This window comes from Pygocentrus nattereri, chromosome 15 (assembly GCF_015220715.1).
Source record: "Pygocentrus nattereri isolate fPygNat1 chromosome 15, fPygNat1.pri, whole genome shotgun sequence".
NCBI classification, from domain to species: domain Eukaryota; kingdom Metazoa; phylum Chordata; class Actinopteri; order Characiformes; family Serrasalmidae; genus Pygocentrus; species Pygocentrus nattereri.
In genome coordinates this window covers 10,506,712-10,530,140 of record NC_051225.1, presented here as the reverse complement: position 1 = coordinate 10,530,140, position 23,429 = coordinate 10,506,712, and the positions used below count along the sequence as shown (strand labels likewise).

At 43.0% G+C, this 23,429-nt stretch overlaps 1 protein-coding gene across 8 annotated transcripts in view; it reads right to left on the bottom strand.

Moving 5' to 3' along the window:
- neo1a (neogenin 1a) overlaps positions 1-23,429 on the bottom strand; it is a 242,931-nt gene that overhangs the window by 197,763 nt on the left and 21,739 nt on the right. The window lies entirely within an intron of this gene.

Below are 23,429 nucleotides of genomic sequence, written 5' to 3'. Positions count from 1 at the left end.
AAGAACTACTTGAATAAAACATATGATGTAATCCCAGCTACAGCATGTGCAGCCAGGCTCTGGATGATTGGCGGGTCTGCTGAGCAGGTTTCACTAATTGGTAATCAGTGCAGCCAGAATGCCCCTAACCCCCTAGGCAGCCCCCAACACCTACCCGCCCCCATAGCTACAGCTATTGGTCATGCAGTAGGCTAACCTGTGCTAATCCTGTTGCCATCCCAGCATCCAGGCTGTGCCTCATTTGCTGGAGCGAACACATATAGAAAACACAAGCTCACTTCCCTGCCGTTTTCCCCTCTCCTCCCCACCTTCCTGAAACACACACAAACACACTCTAACAGGCGTGGCTTTTGTCCAAACTGGGACCATCCATCATCACACAATTACACTGGAACAATCTAGCCTTCATGATTACTGCCGCCCTCTGAAACCACACGGCGCATTTACACGCACACATGCAAATGCATACAGTCACACCACCACCACCTTCACGCAAACCCAGCACCGGCAGGACGTCAAAGCCCTCCCACCTACGTGCTGTGGCCCACCACACCACTAGAAAGCATGTGGAGAGAGAAAAAGAGAGAGAGCATAAGGGAGAGAGACAGAGTGACTTTCATGTGCTGATTGGGGGGGAAATGGTAGGGAAGGCTGGGGGGAAGGTTTGGCATTGTTGTGGGAATCACATACCAGCCGTTACCATGGTGACCCTCTGGCAGTGACGGACTCCTCGCTGTAATGAGCGGCCCGAGTCCCAGAGGGACCCCTCTCTCTCTAACCCTGAACCTCCCCTTCCCCTCGTTCTGCTCCAAATGGACACAAATGACTCTCGCGTCCTGCGTTTTTTCCAATTGCACAGTGCAGGATTGGGAAGGTGGAAAGTAGGGATGGACACTTATCTGGTATTCAAATGAAGCGTGTGCACTTTGAAGTAACAAATGAAAAGAGTGCATCATTAGGTCATCTTTAATGTTTTTGACCGAGCATACTGCACAGCACTGCAGAGAAAAGCGGCTAGAACCAAACGGCCACATCTACCCGGAAATATTTCAGGTAGAAAGATGACAAAAAGAGGTTAACTCCAAGTTCAAGTTTAAGTCACATGCATCTAAAACACAAAGATAAATGACCAAGTCACCTCTTATGCTTACTGGATGCAATAAACCAACATTAAAGTTGCTTTTTTTGCTTTTGATTTCTAACAATACAAGCCACAGCTTTCTTGTTGGAACAGTCAAATACTGATATTCAATAAGCGAAAACGATTAAAATGTACATCCCTAGTTCAGCAAACCATGAGACGTTGCGTGCCAAGTGATCTTGACTGAGACTGGACAAGGTTCAGCCAGGCTGTTGAGGCTCAAATACAGGTGGGTATTGTGTGGTGGGCTGGACTTGGCTGTCATCCAACACCACCACCGCATTGGTAGGGTGACACAGGAGGGAAAGAGGACAAAGCCATTCAAAAAAGGCCGGGCTAATCAACTGTTAGCCACACAGTGTGGACAACGGCAGCTAAATTTACTCTCAGCGCACATGCATGCCATTTATTATCCAAAACGATACAAAAGTTAAAGGGTGTACAGAACATGCAAGTCAGGACAAGAAGCTATAAAGCGCTCCTTGAAAAGAGGAGAGAGCCGAGATGCAACAAAGGGTTTCCGTAAACAAAGGACTTTGAGCACACATACAAATGCACTCCCTCTCACTCACTGCAGACAGGTAACCTGAGAGGGCTTCCAGCAGGAACTGGCTGCTGCAGTGTGCTCTGACACATTCATCAGCCAATAAACATTAAATCAGATACAGCCAGGCAACTCGATGCTAATCAATATGGGGAAGAGAGCTAAAAGGACGAAAAAAGGACAACCCGGGTTAGGAGCGCCGAAACTATTCATTAGTTAAGGGCGTCTGTATCACATACGAAAGCACTGGTTTCAGCCACGACGTAGCTTCATATTCAATTCCCTTTCCATTATGATAAATGAATTTAATAAGAAGTTCATTAGGTATTGATTCAACCTAGAGTCTGACCAGAGCCAAAAGGGGGAACATAAAACCAGATATTCCACCGCATCACTCATTCAGGCTGGACTGCTGCTGTGCAGGGAGAAATCCTTTCACCAGGCTGCCTGTGAAATCCATTATTAGTTCAAGGCGAATTATTACTCATCGGCATAAAGTAATGTAATAGTGCTTTTATGCCTCTGACTAAATTCAAGATTACAGTAGGCATCGTAAAACCAAAGGTTCTAGTCTAGGAGTAGAGCAGGCACGCTCAAAAATGAACTGGGTGGATGTTGCACACTGGTATTCTTCCCTCACAAAGACAGATCGCACCTGAAAAACACCTCTAATGGGGATATTACACTCCAGTGAGCTTCGACTATTTGTACGTTTTGCCCATTGTGTGTCTATGAAAGGTGGCCTCCCACTGATTTGTGTCACATAAATTGGGGGAATGAATGAGCGTAGGATGTTGTTCGGGCAGACCTGAGCTGCAGGCTTTATCTGCGCTCAGGAAGACTGTTTGGTGCATGTTTCCTGAGACAGAGGGGGAGGCGTGCTGGGGTGGTGGGGGGTGGGGGGGATCTGTGCAAGGACTCACTCCACCGCTAAAAGGCTTTTCAGCGAGAGTCACATTTCAATTTAATTACAGGTCTCGTGTCAGACGGATCCTTCTCCTAAAGTTCTAAAGTAGAGGGGAGGAGGTCTGAAATGGGAGAGAACTGGTAAAGGCAACTTTCTTTTAGGGAGACGGCGAACATGAAAAAGACTTAGACTTTTGAGATAAAACGCTTATATGATGCACTAATGTCATGTTCCAGTACCTGGTTCAAATCCATGTACATGGGCAGTGACATTATAGATCCCATGTGGCAAACACGAGGCCCGCGGGCCAGATCAGGGCCGCCACGCAATCCTATCCGGCCCGCAAAAGTATTTTAATTTTCTATTAATATTATCACGTTTCACAGTGTGCTACACAATAGTCCCCAGCATGCACCGCAACGTAACGTGCTCTGACTCTCTTACCCCAAAAACAGTCTATGGGACAGCAGTCATACCTCAATTCTACACAAATCCACACCAATCATATCACCAAAACGAACGAAGGCCAGCTCAGCAGTTCAGAAATTGAGCCCAAGTCTTAATGAACTTCAGCAAAGAAAAGACAACAGATGCCTAGTTCAAGCAAATATTTAAGTTTAAAAGACTGCACTCCTAGGGACGTTTCATTTTGGAATAGTCCATATGTTGAATAAACAATGGCCAGTTCGGGTTACAGCATAACATTAATTAAAAATGAAATAAATCCTTTTTCTCTGGCCCACAGATTTGATATTGCTCTTTCACTGGTTGAGCTTCACTCCCCTGGTATAGATGTTACACACCACTTGGTACAGTTGCCACTGTGCGCTTGGATAATGCTGATATTTGCTCATCACATACTGGCCCCACTTGAAGAAAGCTGTAGAAGTTAAGGTTAGGGCTAGGTTTCAGTTTTTGGGTTAGAACAAACAGAATCTGTTCCATTCAGCGTGAATGAAGATCAGTTTCTAGTGTTTCTGCTGTATATATTTTGCAGTAGCGGCGCTCTGCTGAACAATTATTGCAGCTTCTGCTTCAGAATTTGACTAAATGTCATGAAATTGGAAATACAAAACTCCACAGAGGGCTTTTAATTTGAAATGACAGATGGATATAGTGGATACAAGTGGTGACACCCAAGCTGGTCTTCCAATATCTATCACCCAACGAGAGGAAGAGAGACATATGGCCAGGGTTACACTACATGACGTTCACCCCAAATTTTAACCCTTATTCTCAGTCTGGCTGAATCTGTGCTGGACGGCTTTATTTGCAGATCTTGGATCAGTCCAGTTCAACAATCGGGATTTTTTTCAACCCGACTCTAAGCATAATCTATTAGTGTAATGGTCAGTGACTTAATCTGAATGGACCCCTAACAGCCCATGAAAATTAAGAGCACAAAAGAAGTAAATACAGCAGGTAACAAAGAAAAATGGTGAAAAAGTTACTCCGGTGTCTCTTTATAATATGTTAGGACTTTAAAAGTTATGTAGTGATGTTCATTGACAACTCATTGTTATTATTAATAATATATAGTGAAATAATGATCCAGCTAACCGAACGTCAGTGTTAACAAGCTCCGTGAACCATATTACCATTAATTACCCCCCCAAAAGGAATGAAACACTGGTTTAATTTAATAAACATTTAGCTGAAGACAAGGTGAGCATCTACAAACACTCCACAACAGACTAACAAAAGTGTAACCCCTCACTCACACACTCATATGGTCCTGAAATCTCTGAATAAGTGGATCAGGTGTAAATAAGGTTTGAAAGTAACTGCTCCCTGTGAATAGATCTCCATGACCACCCCTGCAGAACAAAACCTCGTTTAAGGAATGTTTTAAGCCTGATAAAATGTAATGAACAGGCGAGAAGGAAATATGGATGTATATTCTGTAGTGAGGTCCATCCTCTTGAACAAAACGCCATCAGTTGTTGGTTAACATTGATTGTCACAAAGACTGAACTGAATGACCTGTTTTTCAAACAATGGCAATCGTGATGGATGGCAGCCTTGTCGTATCCCTCCGCTGGGAAATTCTGTGCCTGTCCACAAAACAGAGCCGAATAAACAGTAGGAGTGTTCCAGGGCAAGGCCTCTGTTTGATCACGTACCGCCTATGCCAGACGTCTTCATTTCACTCAGCACTGGCCGCCAAGTCTGTCCTACTTCAGGATCCGTCAAGTTCCCTCGGGAGGCAACCAAAAATCCATCTGTACAAAGACGCCACAGTATTACAGATGCTCTGGGTCAGGCAGCAGGCCCCAGGGCTTCACACTGCCAGACTGGTTCCATCGCTGCCCGTTGACAGTTCTGCTCTGACAGACCTGGATAATGTATCAAACCAATGGCTGTTCTTCACCTTTCACACACTGGCCTTCATGTAGGCGTATGTCCACACACAGGGATCCGCAGGTAACAAGTTCATTTCCTTTGGTAGGAATGTCTGTAAAACTGTGCTGTAGTAATTGGAATGAGTCTTGGCTGCGATGAGATATTTCCAGGCCTGCCGTCTGGCTCCAGGCTGTGAACAAACTGAAAGCCTTGGGCCAAAGCGGCAAGTGTGCAACATGAGAACACAGCTCAAGCAAACCCCTAGACTGCCTCAACTATCACACACTAAATACACAGCATCCCAAGCCAAGCAGACACCAGAGGGCAACACAAAACGGTGAGTCTGTAGAATCTTTTGCTCTCTATGGCATCTCTAACACTGTTGCTCCCTGCTGAGAAATCTGTTAAGTCTGCTGGATTTCCTGGCCGGTCGACTGCCTCTTGCCACTCCAGGTTCAGCCTTCCCAAACGCATTGGCATCTCATTCTCAGATAAAAAAAAAAGAGAGTAGCAGGGCTCAAAACTCCTAGCGTGGAACTGATTACTTCCTGTTGTGGTACTGGAGACGGATAGCCAGCAAAGATGGCAAAGGCCCGAGTTCAATCCCACAGAGAATCCACTCAGGCACAGACATGACTCATTACTGAGGGGTCCTTGTTACCATCAACTACGAAGACCTCTTTTGAACCTACAGACAAAAGAAAGCCCTAATAATATCAGACATTAAAATAGTCCTAATAAATTTACCTTAAAAGATACAAAGAAACAGATTTGTGCTTTTAATGACAGTGATGTCTGGAAAAACAGCAACCGGCGACATTATGGGGAAGCAAACAGATGACAGGGAGGCCCAAGGACCAAACAACATTTGTCTGACATTGTCCAGACACTGTGTGGTAGCAGGGGCGGGACTAGCCACCAGGAACAGCAGCGAGTGGAAGGCTGTGTGTACACACACACACACATGGAAGCACACGCAGGAGTCCTGTTCAGTCAATATACACACATCAATGCAAATGTGCATTTCACTCCATTCACAATTCACCCATATAGCTATAAGCATAGATAAGTGCAGAGACCCCAGCATCCATCCAGAGTGGCGGACGGGACAAAGGCACACAGACACTAATCCTTCTGACACTCCTTCCATTCTACTTTAGAAATAGAAGGCCATGCTGCAGTGTGTCTCTATATTCAAACCGACAAGCAGACAAAATCCCTGGAACAAAGTCGACATGACAAAGTCTTTATACTGATAGAAGGAAAAAGAAGGGCTAAAGAAGGAGCAGAAAACAGTTCCCTTACCTTACATTACCTTTAAAAGCCATATACCACGTGTGTGTTTTTATATATATATATATACACACACACACACACACACACACACATATATATACACACATATCTATATATACATACACATATATATTTATCTATCTATATACACACACACATATATATACACACATATATATATATATATACACACACATTTATATATATATATATATATATATATATATATATATATATATATATATATATATATGTGTGTGTGTGTGTGTGTGTGTGTGTGTGTGTGTGTGTATACATATTTCTCTCTCTCTCTCTCTCTGTCTGTATATAATATATATATATATATATATATATATATATATATATATATATATATACATACACACACATAGAGAGAGAGAGAGAGAGAGATACATACACACACACACACACACTTGCGCGATCATTCCCGCACTGTCCCGCACACCCGTGGACCATTCTCAGCACTGTAGTAACACTGCGTGTGTTAGTGTGTATTGCTCTGGTACGAGTGGATTAGACACAGCATTTCTGCTGGGATCGCAGATGAGCCATCGTCTCTGCCTTCTACAAAGTGGACTGACAAGGTAGGACTGTCTAATAGAGCGCTGTTGTGTCTGATCCACTCGTACCAGCACAATACACTAACACACCACCACCATGTCAGTGTTACTGCAGTGCTGAGAATAATCCACCACCCAAATAGTACCTGCTCTGTGAGGGTCCAGGGGGTCCTGATGTTCTCATTGATGAATGAAAAAAGCACAGTGGACTTGATGTGAAGGTTTCAGTGTGTTAAACCCAACATATTATCTACTCAATGGTAAACGACCCCACAAAAACAAGACAATAACTATAATTAAGCGCAAAATTATTGCTAGACTTTTCTTCGTGTGCTGGAAGTGCAAATGAAGTAAAACCAGGACCAGACTGGCTCTGGACACTGTGCCATTTTATTAAAAGAAGGAAACTTATAAATTCTTACTGGTAATTACTGATAATTGATGATTATTAACTGTTAACTGGTGTCTGCCCTAAAAGCATTATCACAGCCCACAACAGCCAGTAACAAAACTGGACTGCTAGGCCAGGCATCAGGAGGACTAAGCTGGACACTAACACTGAGAGACAAAGAGTGTTCCTGGGTCCCTGTAGAATCACTAAACGACACTTCATACTCGGCTCTGTGATGAAGCATCAGGCTCTTTGTCACAATGCAGCGGGGGCACATAAACCTCAGGCCCACACTTCATTTGCTGAGCCGTTCATCTCTGGTGAATGGACTTGGGCGGGATCCTCCGTGGCTGGAGGGAGGAGGCGGGACTGGCGGAGAATAGAGGACCTCCATTATACGGCCCGTGTCCTCCCGCTCTGCCTGGAGGGTGGGGTGGAAGGATGCCGGGCCTATTTGGCACAGAACCCCCCCCTTGACCGGGGGAAATCACTCACAGGGTGTAACATACATGTAGTGGCTATAATAACATCGGCTACGTCCTAATTGTTTATAGCAGCCTTGGACATTTCACAGCCATAATGGGGCAAAGGGTGCAGGAAACAATCAATAAAAGCAGAGTGACATTAATGTTGGAAGGCCCCGGGTTCCTGAGGCAGCATCTGCACAGCGCTCAGCCACACAGCTTGATGGCTCCCTCACACACTCAATTAGCCATATTAATTAACTGTCCAATACATATCATTTAAAATCAATTTGGCCCTCTTTACCGACTCTCTCAGGCACAATTTCAAGCCAAATAAACCTGAAACAAACACCAGCATTAATCATTCGTAAGGAGACAGGTGATGCAGTTCTATGGTCTTGATTTTCTAAGGAATCTGAGGCAAAAAGAGGTATAATTAGATAAAGATAAATCAAATTCCGAGAGAAAAAGACATAGCCAAGCTACCTTAAACATTTAGATTGATAAATGTCTCGTTATAATCAAATTTTAAGCTTAAAAAAAAAAAGAAAAAAGAAAGTTTTCTGCTATGACACCCAGATTTACTGACTCGCATTAAAAAATGCAGTCAAAAAATGTGTTCCTGCTTAGAGAAGTACTACCACAGGTCTTGGATTGGAACAGTAGGCCTGTGTGGCGGAGCTGGCGGGGAGGCAGAGAAACTAAACCGAGCGTGTGCGGGGCAGTCAGAAGCACCAGGGGCTTACAGCAGGCCATGGGAGAGACTGTAGTTTCCTTTGCCAAAACAAACGGCAATGACTGACATCAATTTGTAAGAAGCCATGCAGCAGTGCCTCAGGAGGATAGACCAAAGCCTTGCTGGCAGCTTTGTACAAAGCCCCATGCTGACATCACTGATGGAAAGGTCAGCTATTGGCTACTGCTGCAGTCTACTTTGTTACTCTTCAAATAACATTTCGAAAAGGGATAATAATCTGAGAAAAAGGGGGGTGTTGGTGGGGGAGGGGGGTTTGGGGGGTTGGGAGGGTGCTAACAAGCCAAACGCAATCCACAATTTGGGCCAAACATTTCTGAGTGAAAATATCTCATTTCCATTTCCTGACCAGTATTTCAAATATGATTTAAATCACGATTATTTCCTGGAAACAAAGGTCCAGGTTGGTTTTCTAGTCGTCTTTTTGGCCAAGAAGACAAGAGGATCCGTTTTTTTCTTGAGGCTAGTCTTATCCGCAAAGTGCCAGTGTCACTGTAGATTTTTATTCCTATAATGCAGAAGACTGAGACCAACTGATTAACTCTTGTGTGGTGGTGATATGTCTGTTACTCAGTGGTCTGGTGGACCCAATGCACCACTGTTTATTCAAATCAATACAGCCGTAATAACTGACGTGAAAATACCAGACGATTCAAATATCACAAGTGTCCCGCATAGGATTCTCCTTTAGCAGCTGTAGCCAGTCAGTAGCCTGTTCATGTTGTCCACCCTCACACACACACACACACACACACACACACACACACACACACTTCTACAGGCGACTGGACACCCCTAACCTCCCCTGTATTCGGTTCACAGGCTCTGGGTAATTAGGTTAATTAAGGTAACACTGATGACAATACAGGCCATATTAACACTGCAGCACATGCAATTTGAATATTGCACTCTTTCAATTCGCAATAACAATTTAAAAAAAGGAATTTTTTAGCCCTATTCACAATGTTCTGATATCTTCTGGCAGAAACAGCTGGTTTGCCAGGTGCACACCACAGCCTTTGCTTTGCAATTCAGGGCTTTAGCTAGTGGCTATTGTGTTAGCAGAATCCTTGCTGTTTTTCTTCCTACTCTCCGTTCACGCAGTAATTCATCGAGCATGGTCCTCTGCTCCACTGAGCCGTATCTTGTCCTACCCGAAATTCCTCTCAGGGTCACTCTATTCCTTTTAAGCTTCTGCTGCAGTGGAAGCGCTCTCCCACAGATTAACCGCCATAAATGACCCACAGCAAACTAAATGACTTTCTGCTCGTTCAATCAACAGCAGGGGACGAAGGCGTGTCACTGTGCCACTGGCAAACTGTTTACTTTTGTGAGTAACGTAGTCGTTAAAGCTAACATAGTGTGTCAGGAACTTGATGCACCCCGTCTTCTCTGCTTGGCAATGTGTTTAAGTTGGCAGAGTTGATGTAGGAGATTTTTAGTACACCCCAAATAGAAATAAGGTCAGCTCAACAGTGCAGCGCGTATCCCAATTTCCAGACTCCAATCGGGGATAATAATGTATTAATGAGCGCAACAAAAAGCAGCCCTTTGATTTCAATGACCGCATATCCAGCAGAGAAGAAAGGCTGAGGGACGGTATGCATAACCAAAAGTACCCGGACAGACCGTCTAATTAATGAACTGAGCTACTTTAAGTCGCAAGCGCTGCTGACACAGGTGTTCAATTGCGAACGCACGGCTTGCATGATCTCCATAAGCCGGGGTTACGCTACACACCTGATTTTAGCCCCGACTCTCAGTCTCGCCAAGTCTGAGCTGGTTGGTTCTAGTCTGCAGATTTTTGGGTCAGTCTGAGCCGACAGTTGGAGAGACAGTCGAGTCATGTGTGATTGTTTTCATCTAAACTCTGAGCGAGGTGTAAAGTGATGAACGACTCAATCTGAACGGATTCCTGCAGCAACCAGTGAAAACAGAGAGCATAAAAGTAGAAAATACACCAAAAAAAACAAAGAAAAATGTCGAAAAGTCTCGTGTGGAGGGAAGCTTTTTAATGAGCTGAGTTGAAGGCAGAGTTTATGTACATTTAAAACCATAAAATACTGCAATTAAACATGTTTAGCTGCTGCTTGTTTACCGCGTAGCGCAAACATCAGAGAAAACAGCAGCAGCAGCTGCACGTTTATTTATTTGTTTATTGATCCACAATAATTCATTACCCCCCACAAAAAAAGCACGCAGAATGAGATCCCCACTCTATTCATAATCTGTTAAGACTTTAACAGTCATGTAGTGAACCCAAGGCTATAGAAGAGCAATGTCAACAGAACGGACACCCCAGCCTAAGGTCTCCATGCCAAATGCCAAAAAAGGGATTGCCAAACAGGGGTACTGTTACGGGATGGCAGGCAGGCGGACCCAAGTGCAGCAAAAAACAAAAAAGGTAAAGAGATATAGGGGGCAATGGAGTGTGCAGTTGCCGTTGCTACTAATGAGGCGACCCGGAGTTATGGTCGACGGTCCGCAGTGTTACCGCTGCACCACTGGAGTTTGCAGGTGACGACAGGCAAAGCACCTCAAGGAAGGCGGGGATGAGGGGGGACAAAGAACGTTAAACTATGGCGACGCCAAGCACGGTGTGCTCAAACAAAGGCTGAGTTAGTGAAAGGGGAAAGGAAAGGCAAACAAAAAAAAAAAAAACAAGGTGAATGCATGAGGAAGGAAAAAAAAAAATTATATATATATATATATGTTTTTTTTTTTTTTCCCCCCTTTTGGTGTTGGGCGATTTTGTCACGTATCTTTTCTCTTTTCTCTTCCTTTCTTTTTATTTCTAGGACTATGTACCATACTGGTCACCCCTCTACAAAGGGGTGACAAACATTGATGTTTGATAGCACCTTAAATTACGAAGCTCCCAGGTGCGTCAGGCTAGTCTAATTAGTCCACGGCGCCATGCTGCCGTCGCCCTCTGCTGGCAGCAGGCGGTGCAGGCTGAACCACTTACAGGTACAAAGACCCCAGCACTTAATTGTGGAGCAGTATTCTCTGTACCTGACCTCACCAATGCTCTTGTGGCTGAATGCAATCAAATCCTCACAGCAATGTTCCAATAACTAATGTAAAGCCTTCCTAGAAGAGGAGAGGCTGCTACAGCCATAAAAGCAGGACAAGCTGACAATTCAAACCCTCAAATTCAGAAGAAATTTCAATTTCTAGACATGCAGTGTAGCACTGATTGTGTTCTGGAGCACTAAGAGCTGTCCCTTGTGATGCCTGCATGCCTCTTCAGACTAATATCCTGGTCTGTGTGGTTCTGCAGGTTTGGAACCATACTGGAAAAGCATATGCATTGTTCTCCTGCCTCTCAGTCAAGCAAAGAATGCAGACCAGAACAAACACCTACAATAAGAATAGTTGTCATACCCAAAACACTTCACTGTCATTTGATCTCCAGACACTCGTCAAGGTGACTGACACAATGCTAAAAAGAAATAAAAACTTTGAAAATCTCTTTGAAACCAAGCACTAAAACCACTACAGCGCCTTAAATTGTCACGTTAAACACCTGCTTGCCATGAAGGCGCGTAGCTAACAGGGAGGAAGCGAGCCTTTCAAGAGAAAATAAGAACAAGCATGAGAAAAAGAGCTGAGCGGAAGAGAAGGCAGGTAGCAAAGATCAAGGCCTCTTTACACAGAGACCAAAGGTGTAAACAAAACAGTGGAAAGGACTTGGAGACTCAGACTCAGAACGATCTCATGCACGGCTCCAAGTCTGGATGGTAAAGATCTTGCGGTGTGAATTCCTAAACAAGGAGCCCGGACTGGAGATAAATTATTTATGCCGGCCCTTTGGTACATGTCAGCAGCTCCGCTGGATGAAATGATATTTATGGAGCCCCATGGGCGGAAGGGAGAGGAGGGGGAGGGTGGTTAAAGAGAGGGGAGGGAAGAGTGAAGGATGGGAGGGCCCTTCACACACGCAAGATGAGTGGCAGCCAGTGGTGAAGAAAGAGAACGGGCCACAGATGTAGGTTTAGGACATGGAAATGGAACTGTGGTAATAAACGTGCACTGGAGATGCAGGAGGAGCGTTTATTCAGCTGCTGAGAGCTGACTGGGCTTCCGATGTGCCTACTAGCATGGACAGCTTTATAAGGCGTGTTACCACCAGAAAATTATATATCACCAAACTCTTTGGTAGGTTGGACAGCATCTACATCAATGTTAGCAGTGGAGTAAAATGACCAGGCGCTGCTCGAAATGTGTACTGTGAGAACCACGATGTTCAAAAATGTGAGTATATTAAAAATGATTTTATTGTTCAAACAGCCAGGTAGGCTTTCGTCCCTGCTTAACAGAGGCTGCCTCTTCAGAGCTGGACTAATACTACATATAACCGTCTCGTCTTATACAGGAGGTCTCCTCAATGTGTCGGGTTAATCCGTCAGAACAAAACCTTTTATTTCCAAAATGGTAACTTTAGAAGAAGGAACCTACTTCACTTTCAACGTAAGTCTATGGAACCAGACTTTTTCCTCCCCAAGTCATTTTGGGACGTTTCTTTTGGTCCCTTCTTCATGAAATTTACACACAATGTAAAGAGGAACAGGTATTTTCAAACTGAATGAAAAACAGAAAAACAACAAAAATGAGCAGCGACATGTTCACTGTTTATAGATCTAATCAACATTAGCTAGAGTGGTCAGCCTAGAGTGCAATAAAGTTATCTCTGACCATCTCGGACTCATCAGTTATGTACTGGCAACATGCTCAAGTTGAGGCCTTCATGTTTCATATTAATGAAGTGTTCTACAACATGCATACGTGCAAATGCGAGCCAGTTACAGTCCTGTAAAAACATAAAACCTGATAGTTTACTCAACTGTTGGCCCACATATTTCCTCCTGTGAAACAGTCCTTGGCAAGGTTGACGTCACAGAATGGAAGAACATATCATGCTAGTTATTATTATTATTAATATTATTATTATTATTATACCTCACTCAGGCCTACAATCTCAGATAAATGGCACAACACTGATGCTGGGGCAGGACCCCTCTTGCCACTGGGGTGGTACCTTCAAAGGTACATCTCAGTACCTTTAGTCAGAGAACGTAACTGTACTTTGATTTAATGCTCTCTCACAATAAACCATTCCGACTGTATGTGTCGAGAGACTTTAACCGTTCTTGAGCAGTTTTCTTCTTCAGTCGCATATCATAACGTTTTCTCTTTTCCTTTTTCGTCACCAACAAAAATGGAAACCATTTCCCAGCCGCTCCAGAGAACCTCCCAGTGCACAGGTGTCAAACTGCATGGAGAGATTGAGAGGTTTCGCATTACACATGTAAAAATATCCCAGACCACACAGAGCTGATTTAATTAGAGAGCATAAAGCCTGTAACTCCCCAAACACATTTTCCTCAAAACACATGTTCCACAGTGATTAAAAGTCTGCTAAAGGGTTAAACCTTTAAACCTCTCCCAAGCCATGAGAAGGAAGACATATGATTCCAAAGACCTCAAAAACTCGAAATAACATTCATTGAACGTGCAAAGATCTTTCAAGCTGCTCTTCTACCAACTGCGCCTGATGCAATGAACAAAATCCATCTCGGCAGACTCTCACGTATTTCCCCAGGGTGGAAAAACACCACCCAGCTGATGACTGAAGCAATATTGCCTGCTGTGTCGATCTGTGTCACAAATCGTAACATCAGTTCTGTACATACTTTAGAGATGGTATGGCTGCGCTTCGTCTGGTGGGCTGTGCTTCTCTGTTTGTTGCATAAAGGGCTCAAAGAGATGCGAACAAGATGGTGAGCATTAAAGCAAACGTTTTCAATACACCTTGCTGCACCGTGTGGCTCTGTACATAATTTACATCATAAATAAGAGCTCACACAGTAATTCCTGAAGCCTGACAGGGGGCTGCTGTGGAAGGCAGCATTAGAAGACTTTGATTAACAGCCAAAGGAATTAATCACTGAGAGAGATTCATGTCCTCGGTTCCTCTCAGCGCCTCTGAACGTCATAATTGTCTCCATCAATGTCCCAGTCAGTCAGAGACAGCAGTTGTGGAGGACGCTGCTGAGCCTCCACCATTTACCCCATGTACCTGAGTACATTTCTGATGGATTTATATATTTTGAAACCATGATACTTACATATGAAACATTAAGGTACTACTCAAGTGTGCAGCCTTTAAAAGAACGCAATCACTGTTTAGAATAATATAAAAAACAAATGTTGTTGCGTGTACATGTTTAAAATAATTCTAATAGGAAGCACGTTTAAAACAATACGATGAAGCGGTAAAGTTAAAGGAATAGTCTGATAAGAAACCTAATTTACCCCATTTCCCTCTTAGCCCAGATGTAGTCAAGACATTTTAGGCCCAAAGCCATTTCTTATTTAAACCCCTACGCTTGTTTTCAAGCGTCATCTTGCCCCTTGGAACTGAGTTGCAAGGGGTAGTGGCTAAAACACGTCCCTTTGAAACGGGACCGTCAAATAAAAGAGTATTACTAACATTATTAACAGCTACTACTGCTGCTCTGTAGGCGACCCTGCCAGCCTGCAGTGACAGCAGAGGAGGGTGAAGTTCAGCTCCTCACTGCTGGGCTTTAGGTACATTTAGGGAATCATATGCCTTCAAAGAACGCGCTGCGACAATTATTTATCATCTCCCACCCACAATTCTTCCGTGGAATGAAGCCAAAATCATCACGGCAAGATTCTCGTTCGAATTTTCCCATAACTTTCCCATAATAAATGGAGCAGTGGTTATATTCTGGTGCATCAGGGTTCAGAACTGCTGCACCATTTAAGCTGGAACGGGAAATGTAGCTAGCCAACTACTGATATCAGGATATCAGCTCACTATTAGCGATTTTATGCTTGTAATGAAGAAACAGATCATAATACATTGAAACGACATTAAACTAAGACAATACAATGGTTATCGTCATTTTTTAACTGAGAAAATTCTCACATTTGTGGGTTTCTTTGGCCGTTTGTGCAGCCATCTCGCTGGGGTTTTTCTCCTTATAACACTGATTGGAGTGAGTCTCTGAAAAATCTCTGTTTGGAGGATCATGTAGTCCTAAAACCTCGCCCTACCCCTCTATCTCAATAGAAAATGGGACACCCTACCCCTAGAGATCAACATGTAAAATACAGAGCTAAGAGTTAAGTGGTAGGGGTGAAACTGAATTGGGCCTTGTCCAAATTTAGCTTCTTTAGTTGAGAATTGGAGATAGGCTAAAACTGCTTACAAACACTGGAATTCAATACTCACCCAAATAACCCAAAGCATTTCTGTAAAAATACATCCAATACATCAAAATTTCCCTCAACCCACCTAAACCACACGCAGGTCTTCATTAAGGTTGCACAGCTGGTATTGATGAAGCAGGATTGATCTTGGATCAGATTCCTCCGTATTTATGATGGTCAAGGACACAAATACTGATCCGAGATCTGCAGTCCTATTCCTGAAACAGATCCAGATCTCTAAAGTGTCTGCCTGCAGTTTTGTTCATTTTCATAGCTCACAGTAAGTCATACTACATCCTAAACCACATCAACAAGTCTGTGCAACCTTAATGAAAACCTGGAAAGTAATAATTTATACTCAGTCCCATTATAGCCACTTGCACTGGGTACTTAATTCCTTGATTGGGCTTAATTACATTCTGTTGTGTTTTTACTCACATCTTTCATTTAGGAGCTTTGGCAGTTTGCTGGAGACCAAAAGGTCCCCAGAAGCGTATATATACAGAATATAAAGAACAGTAGCACAGAATGTTCCTAAACAAATAGATGCCAGGTGTACAAAGACGTTCCAATGCAGTTTGATTACTTAGCAATGGATTTTTTTTTGTCGTTTTTAGACGACTTTTACACAAAACCACTGTTTCAGTGAACTGACCACACTTGAGAAGAACTCCGGCAGCTCTACCAATCCCTTTTCTTTCTTTAGTTCTTTTTAGTCAGCAGAAATCATTCAAAATGAATCTCTGCAAGCCTTAAACAAACAAACATGCATTTCCATATTGCATTCCCAGCAGAAACATTATGGTGCAATTTCTTTTCTTCCTTACACACAAACCATATCTGAACCACATCAGAGGCAAACAGCAAAAACGCCAAAGCCCAGAAAAAAGCAGCCACTAGGGTTAAGAGTTGGAGAGTCTGGAGCACGAGTTCAGCTACAGTACCGGCTCATCCACTCTCGCTTCTCTCTGGCGCCACTGGACACGCTGAACTCCCACACTTTCCGTTTGAACGTCTCAGACATAGCCGACATACAGACGTCACGCCACTGTCCGCTAAAGACACAGCACTTCCAACGTCCATCACACACTTTGGATTGTAGCAGCCTGAGAGGGCGGTTTCACTACAAATGTCCCATTTCAAACTACGGTGGGTGATATGGACTCATAACACTTTCTAGTGTACATGAACCATAAACATTCCATTAGTGCCATTAGACTTTTAGTGTACATGACATTTTCAAATTTAAAATATCTGACCCTGACGGAGAAGCGGTTTGGAAAATGGATGGATGGATGGATGTTAAATGTAATAGTTTGTCATTTCTGATGCATATTTTTGGTCCAAATACTACTTTTATTCATGTCCCCACACCTGTTATTTCCTCAAACGCGTAAACAATACTTCAAATTAAATTTCAAATTAAAACTGCAGTATATAAACCTTAAATCGATTTGGAAATCTAAACTGTTGTTCATCTCATTACTATAAATATCTCTGTCCCACACTGGACTGGGCAATATGACAATATTTATCATTATTCTGACGGATTACATCAGACTATCAGTCACAATATGCTCAATATAATCACAGTACTTAAAACTTGTACCACAAGCATGCCGAGTTACAAAAAGAGCATTAGTAATCCCATTTAACTGGATTTAGTGCTGCGCAGTGTGTGAAGTCATTCCATTTACAGGTTTTGATAACATTAAGTGTGTCCGTCTCAGCTTATCAGATGTCAGAAAAACTAAATACTGTGACGTGATGTATTGTGAAAACGGCTTGAAGTATCGCAGTACTACATCTTTTCCATATCTCCCACCTCTAGTCTCACACTTATGTCATTACTGTAACACTGACCAAATTAACTGAGAAAGCCTTTTTCAAAGCCAAACATTTCTACTTTCACTGGAAACAAAAGTCAGCTAAAGAGCTTGATGACAAAAGTGTGGGAAGCCTAACGGAGGTCTCCTCAAACGGCAATAATAATAAAAGGCATAATGGATTTGTAAAAATAAAAGACATTTGATTGTGAAAAGCAGCAGCAGTTCTGTGGCTGTCTGCCTCGCAAGTTCTCACATGGGCCTGGGCTGCTGCACTGAATACACGGCATGTCAGACAGGAGCCACACAACATCAGTTTCATGACTTAAAATGAAATGAAGGTCCAGCCAAAAGTAGCAGTAATTATGGCAGAGCGCTCACAACTCAGCCACAGAGAGTGAACTGCACTGAGCCATCTGAAACGCCCTGTTTGGAAATACCTCAGAGCAGCACTTAAGTCAGAGTTGATAGTAAAATTCGGGAAATTTGAGATAAAGCTGCATGCGAGCGATGTAAGCTACAGTTAGGGGGCCTACACACTAGAGGCTGACGCTGGTGTCACTACACACAGTGAGAACGCTGCGTCAGCTCAGTTTGGACAAGAAATGAGCCTGTATGCAGTGAAAAGACGCATCAACGAGCGCCAAAAAGTTCAGACCATTTCAACTTTTGCTGCAATGAATGCTGACGAGGAGGCACGTCAACCAATACAAACGTACAGGCATGAGATGGATAAATCTAAAAAGGAGAACAGTAGCAACGCCGTGTACTCTTTTCCTGTTCTATATGACCACAATATTCTTCCGATGGCCCACGTTTCTTTCTTTCTGATCCAAATCTTTTGTTTTACACACCTTCTAAACGGACAAGATCTGCATGTGTCTGCATCTATTGCTCCATCTGTGGGCACCCTTAGCCTACGATTTCAGTACTAGCAACCTGAGGGTACATCTCAGGAATATGTGCCCAAATGCATCTGATACAGTTCATCCACGTTCCCTCTGATAAATTACAGTCGCGGGTGGGCGTGTTCACGCAGCACCGAGACAACAGAAAGTGAAACGGGTCAAAAAGTCTTACGCCTCAAATTATCCAATCAGCAGCGAAACAAAGACCTACACCTTTCTTGAACCTTTCCAGTGCAGTGTTGTTTGGTGCTCTTCCCAGTGAATGTGCACTCCTAGGGATTTGATTTGTGGAGGGGGCTGTGTATTTGAGGAGAAACGGAATTTGATGCAACACTCCTGTTGTCCTGGTTTGCCCTCTTATTCAATTGGTTGAATCTCTGTGTTTTCTCAGAAGGAATAATGGCACCGTTTTTGGGAAATTTTTGACAGCCCAACTTTGTATTCACAGTTAAGCAAAGCAAATATCATCTTTTCATGTAGAGTATTGTTCGCATGTCCTCACCATACAGCTTACAGCTAACATATTTTGGAATTCCACTTTTCAAACCAGTTCAAACAATGCGAAATTTAAATACAGCCTATTAGACGGCGTCTGCTAAAGCTAACAGGCTATGCTGTTTGCCCTTCACACTCACACAGACATCACACCTGAATTCACTTTTATACCAGTACAACTCCCACTCCTATTCCCTGACCAGCAACAACCAGCAAGCAATATAGTAGAGGTAAAGCAGCTGTTGACGAATGTGATGAAACGGAGAAGCGCAGACATTAAGGGCTCATATCCCCAGGAGAAATCTCAGTTAATGCACACATACACACAAAATGGCCCCGGCGCAATGTTCACACCATCTCTATGCTAAACATCAGTAACGCCACTTTTCTCCCATTCAACCTTCTCTGCTACATATTCATGACACTGCGAGATCAATGACGTGACAGGAAGACTGATAGCCTCTGAGATTAACACGAGGACGTTTCTCAAATTGACTAAAAATAGAACATTGTTGACTTCCTCTGGTCATGATGCTCAGCCAACGTCCTTACTGTAGACATACTAAGGCTTAGGCTTAATAAAGGAATAAGCCACGAGAGGCTGTGGGTTACTGTGGTTTGATCATGAGGAAGGGTGTTCTTAGCATGACGCGAGACAGAGTGCCTAAAACTCCCGTCCCTGTGATAAAATCACAGTAATCCACAGCCTCTCGTGGCTTACTGCATTTATAAAACAGCGGCCAAGATCAAATATATTAAAATACACAAGTCAAGTCAGCTTTACTGTCAATACCAATAAAGCTGACTTGACTTGACGTTTTAGGTAATTATAAAAGTTATTATTAATCATAATCGACATAAGCATTCCGCCAAGAAATGTAATTCCTTTAGAGTGCGGCATCGTTGCTAAGCAACCATGGACCGCTGAACGAGGAGAAGAAATTTCAGTCACCAATCACTGTAAACTGCAGACATTTTGTGATTTTTAACACTTTTTTCATACAGCAGTGAACATATGATAACACAGTGCTGTTTAATGTAAACCCTTTCAGGTTATAAGTACCATGTGGTCACCAAATTTTCACCGCAAGTCATCTGCCAGTCTGACGACACCACTTTTCTCATGCTGGGGCTGAATCTCAAATGGCTCCCTGTTCCCTACATAGTGCACTACATAGGAGTTTATATACTGACTCCTGTAGTCCAACAATACAAAATATCACTATAAGTGGTCGTTTGGAATTCATCCACATTCATACTCAACAAGCAGTCACTATTTGACAGAAGCTAGAATTTCTAAACTTAATGTTACACAGCACACTATTTAGGGAGTAGGTAGACATTTGGGACTCACCTGGGTTTGACACGACTTCTGACAAACACAGACATTTGAAGCGTGTAAGTCATTCAGGTGACGAGTTCTTACTTCATCAGTTCACTCGGTGCTCTGTGTGATCAGCATTAGAGTCAAAGATTAATCCATTAACAGCAGAAGGGTTTTTCGTGCCGTGGCGCAGTGATAAAGAGTTCAATTGCTGTGAGGCGGTTGCAGCCGAGGTAAATAGTGGATTTTACAACGGCTTCAAACGCAGCTCAGCCAATCAGATTTTAGTACCGGAACTATCCGTTTTATAAGATGCATTTTCCCTCAATGTACATGCACGCAATGCTCAGTACTGCAACCATGACTCTTTGGAAATCAAAACGCATGGGTCATTAGAACTTCCCAAAGATGTTCTCCCAGGGGCAGGTCCAATAAAGCACTTCTTAGCACTGTACAGATAGGATTAAGTTCTGACGTTCTTGCACGGTCAGTAAATGGCTGTATCTGAATGAACACTCAAGCATTCAGAAATGAATCTTCTGCATCCAATTAAAATGACCTATAAAACAACACTAAAGATCAAAGCGAGAGTCCCATCACATTTTCATACCCAAAACATGGAACGATTTTTTTCCCCTCATAATGAAAGCAGCTTCTCAAGAACCTGGATCATGAGGCATCTGTCTGTAGCTTCTGGAAGACATCCACATTAAGCATGCTGTTTTTTAATTCATTGATTTAGCATCCTCTGTAGTTGGCTGAGACAGCAGGAGCCCGCTTCGCCCGGTTTTGCACATTAAAGGGATGGAAGGGCCAGCAGTCTTTTTTGCAGAGGAAATTATTACATCATTCTACTCACCACTGCTACCAATACTGAATGCATTACACTCAAAATAACTACTGCCTTTATTCGTTCGGGAAAAGAAAGGGGGGGGGGGACGGGAGTATAGAAAGCATGGTGCCTTGAGCACAGCATGGTTACGTCCAGAGGCTTTGTTTCCATGACCCTCAAGAAAGGGCCTGATCTCCCTGTCAAAATACGTCTGCTTTGTAACGCACTAAAGGTATGGCCTGTATGATATATGCACACTTGCCACTGAACATAGACAAGAAGCTCAGTGATGGGAACTGAGCAGAAAGCTATGGGGGAAGGGTGGAGAAGGCTACGCCTGGGAGGAGTGGGATGAGGGAAGAAACCAGTATCCATTATTAATGGGAATCAACTGGGAGGATAGATTGATCTAATGTGGTCTGATGGTAGAGGTGCTGCTCAATAGCAACCAGGATTAGACTGTCCATCTTTTCTTAGAGGGGATTTTTCATGGTCACGCAAGCCTTTCGGCTCTGTTCTCGTGTTTGGGCATGTCATTCTCTTACCATCATGTAATTACCAACACAGATTTCAGAGTTAGATTGCAGTGGACCATATGGTAGGTAGGCACAAAGACAGCTGAATTTGCATTTGCCTGTTTTTTGCAAGCGGTCTTAAAAATGAAGGTGCAAATAAGGGGTATTTGGAGGGATGACATGGAGTGATGGAGTAGAAGAACCACTTTAGATTACCTAAATGCTCTTCCAGTAAACAGCTGCTGTAGTTTTGTATATCAAATTTGTATACACAACTGTAAAGAACCTGAATATAAAGCACAGGCTGTTCAACAATTCAAGAGTCTGTAAGCAACAAGACCATGTAGCATATTGTGTAATAATTTATTCACAGATTATAATAATAACGAATATAAGACAGTTTAATGGACAGAAGGGCGGCACAATATGGGCAGAAACTTGCCTTGTTTATATGAAGCCTAATAATCCAACTAATCCAACAATCCATTAATAGTCCAACTAATATTTCAATCAGAATAGAATACGTCCATGTATACACCTCAGTCGGAATAGACTAGTCCGACTGAGGCCATTCAGAATACAGTTTCTATCCAATTCAATGAGGTAATCCTGTAAATAATCCATGTAATAGAAGAATAATAGTGATGTAACCACTTGTATTCCCTATCGGAAAGTTAAAGTACGTTCTGTATGTCACAGTGAAAGTTTATAAAGTTCAACATGGATTACAGCAGCAGAGTAATAGAAGTAAGGAAGTGAGGGAAGTAAGGAAATAAGGCACTCAGTAACAGAAACAATGGAGACAATGGAGACCAGTCATGATGTTTAAAGGTTAGTTTAAAAGGTAGTTTTTGAGCTGTGCATGTATGTGGACTTTTTTGTAAAGGACTCTAGCACAGTGGTTAAGTCATTTGTTCTGTGAGTTAGAAAGCAGGGTTCGACTCCCAGCTCAGGGGAGCTCATTACTGCTTTAATATCATACACAGCTACTAAGACTACATTCATGCCAATCCAATTAGACCACAATTTGGCTTAATGTGAAAACAATAAATATATGATTAATCATGTATTTCTAATGGACAGCTGGAGACAATGGAAGAGCCTTCAGTTTTACTGTGTGTGACAAGGGCTAGACCAGCGATGGGGCCACCACTGCAAGTCTAATACAATTAAACAACCTGAGGTTTGGAGGGTGACAGCAGATAATGAAGTGAAAAGAGCACCAACTTGATAAATGGAAGCCGACCAGATAACAGAAATAGGTGGAACATTGATTGTGCTGGATCCAGTCTTGAGATCAGAGTTGGGGGACAGGAGACATGGATAAACCAGAGTGTATGCAGGCACAGCAAGCAGCAGTTTAAGATGTGCCCCCTGGGACATCAGAGGACACAAACGACCCACAAATGATTCCCCATTGGTCACGCCAGCTATTCATTCCCAGCTCCATCCCCCAGTCTGCTTCATACAAACATAACATGACATCCCCACAAAACACAGCAAAGCACTGGCTGAAAATCAAAGAGGAGCAGCACAACACAGGACTAACTGTCTAAAGCATCTCAGGGAAGTTCCCACTATGACACATGCCTACAACCACTTATCCACAATTATATTTGCAGTAGTCATTGTGAAGTGGCTGTGATGAATGGAAAACCAAACATGATCAGGGACCTTCTGATCTTCTGCCATTAACCAGAAGTGTAGGACCTTAAAAATCACATTTGCTTGATCATTTGCGAAGAGCACCCACTGGAGGGAAATAGAGGGAAATTTTATTAAGAAAGGTCTACTTTGCGTAACTCGATTGTAAAGGTTGGTGAATCTCAACGTGAATGAGCTCCAGTGCTGCTTTAGAGAGTCTGA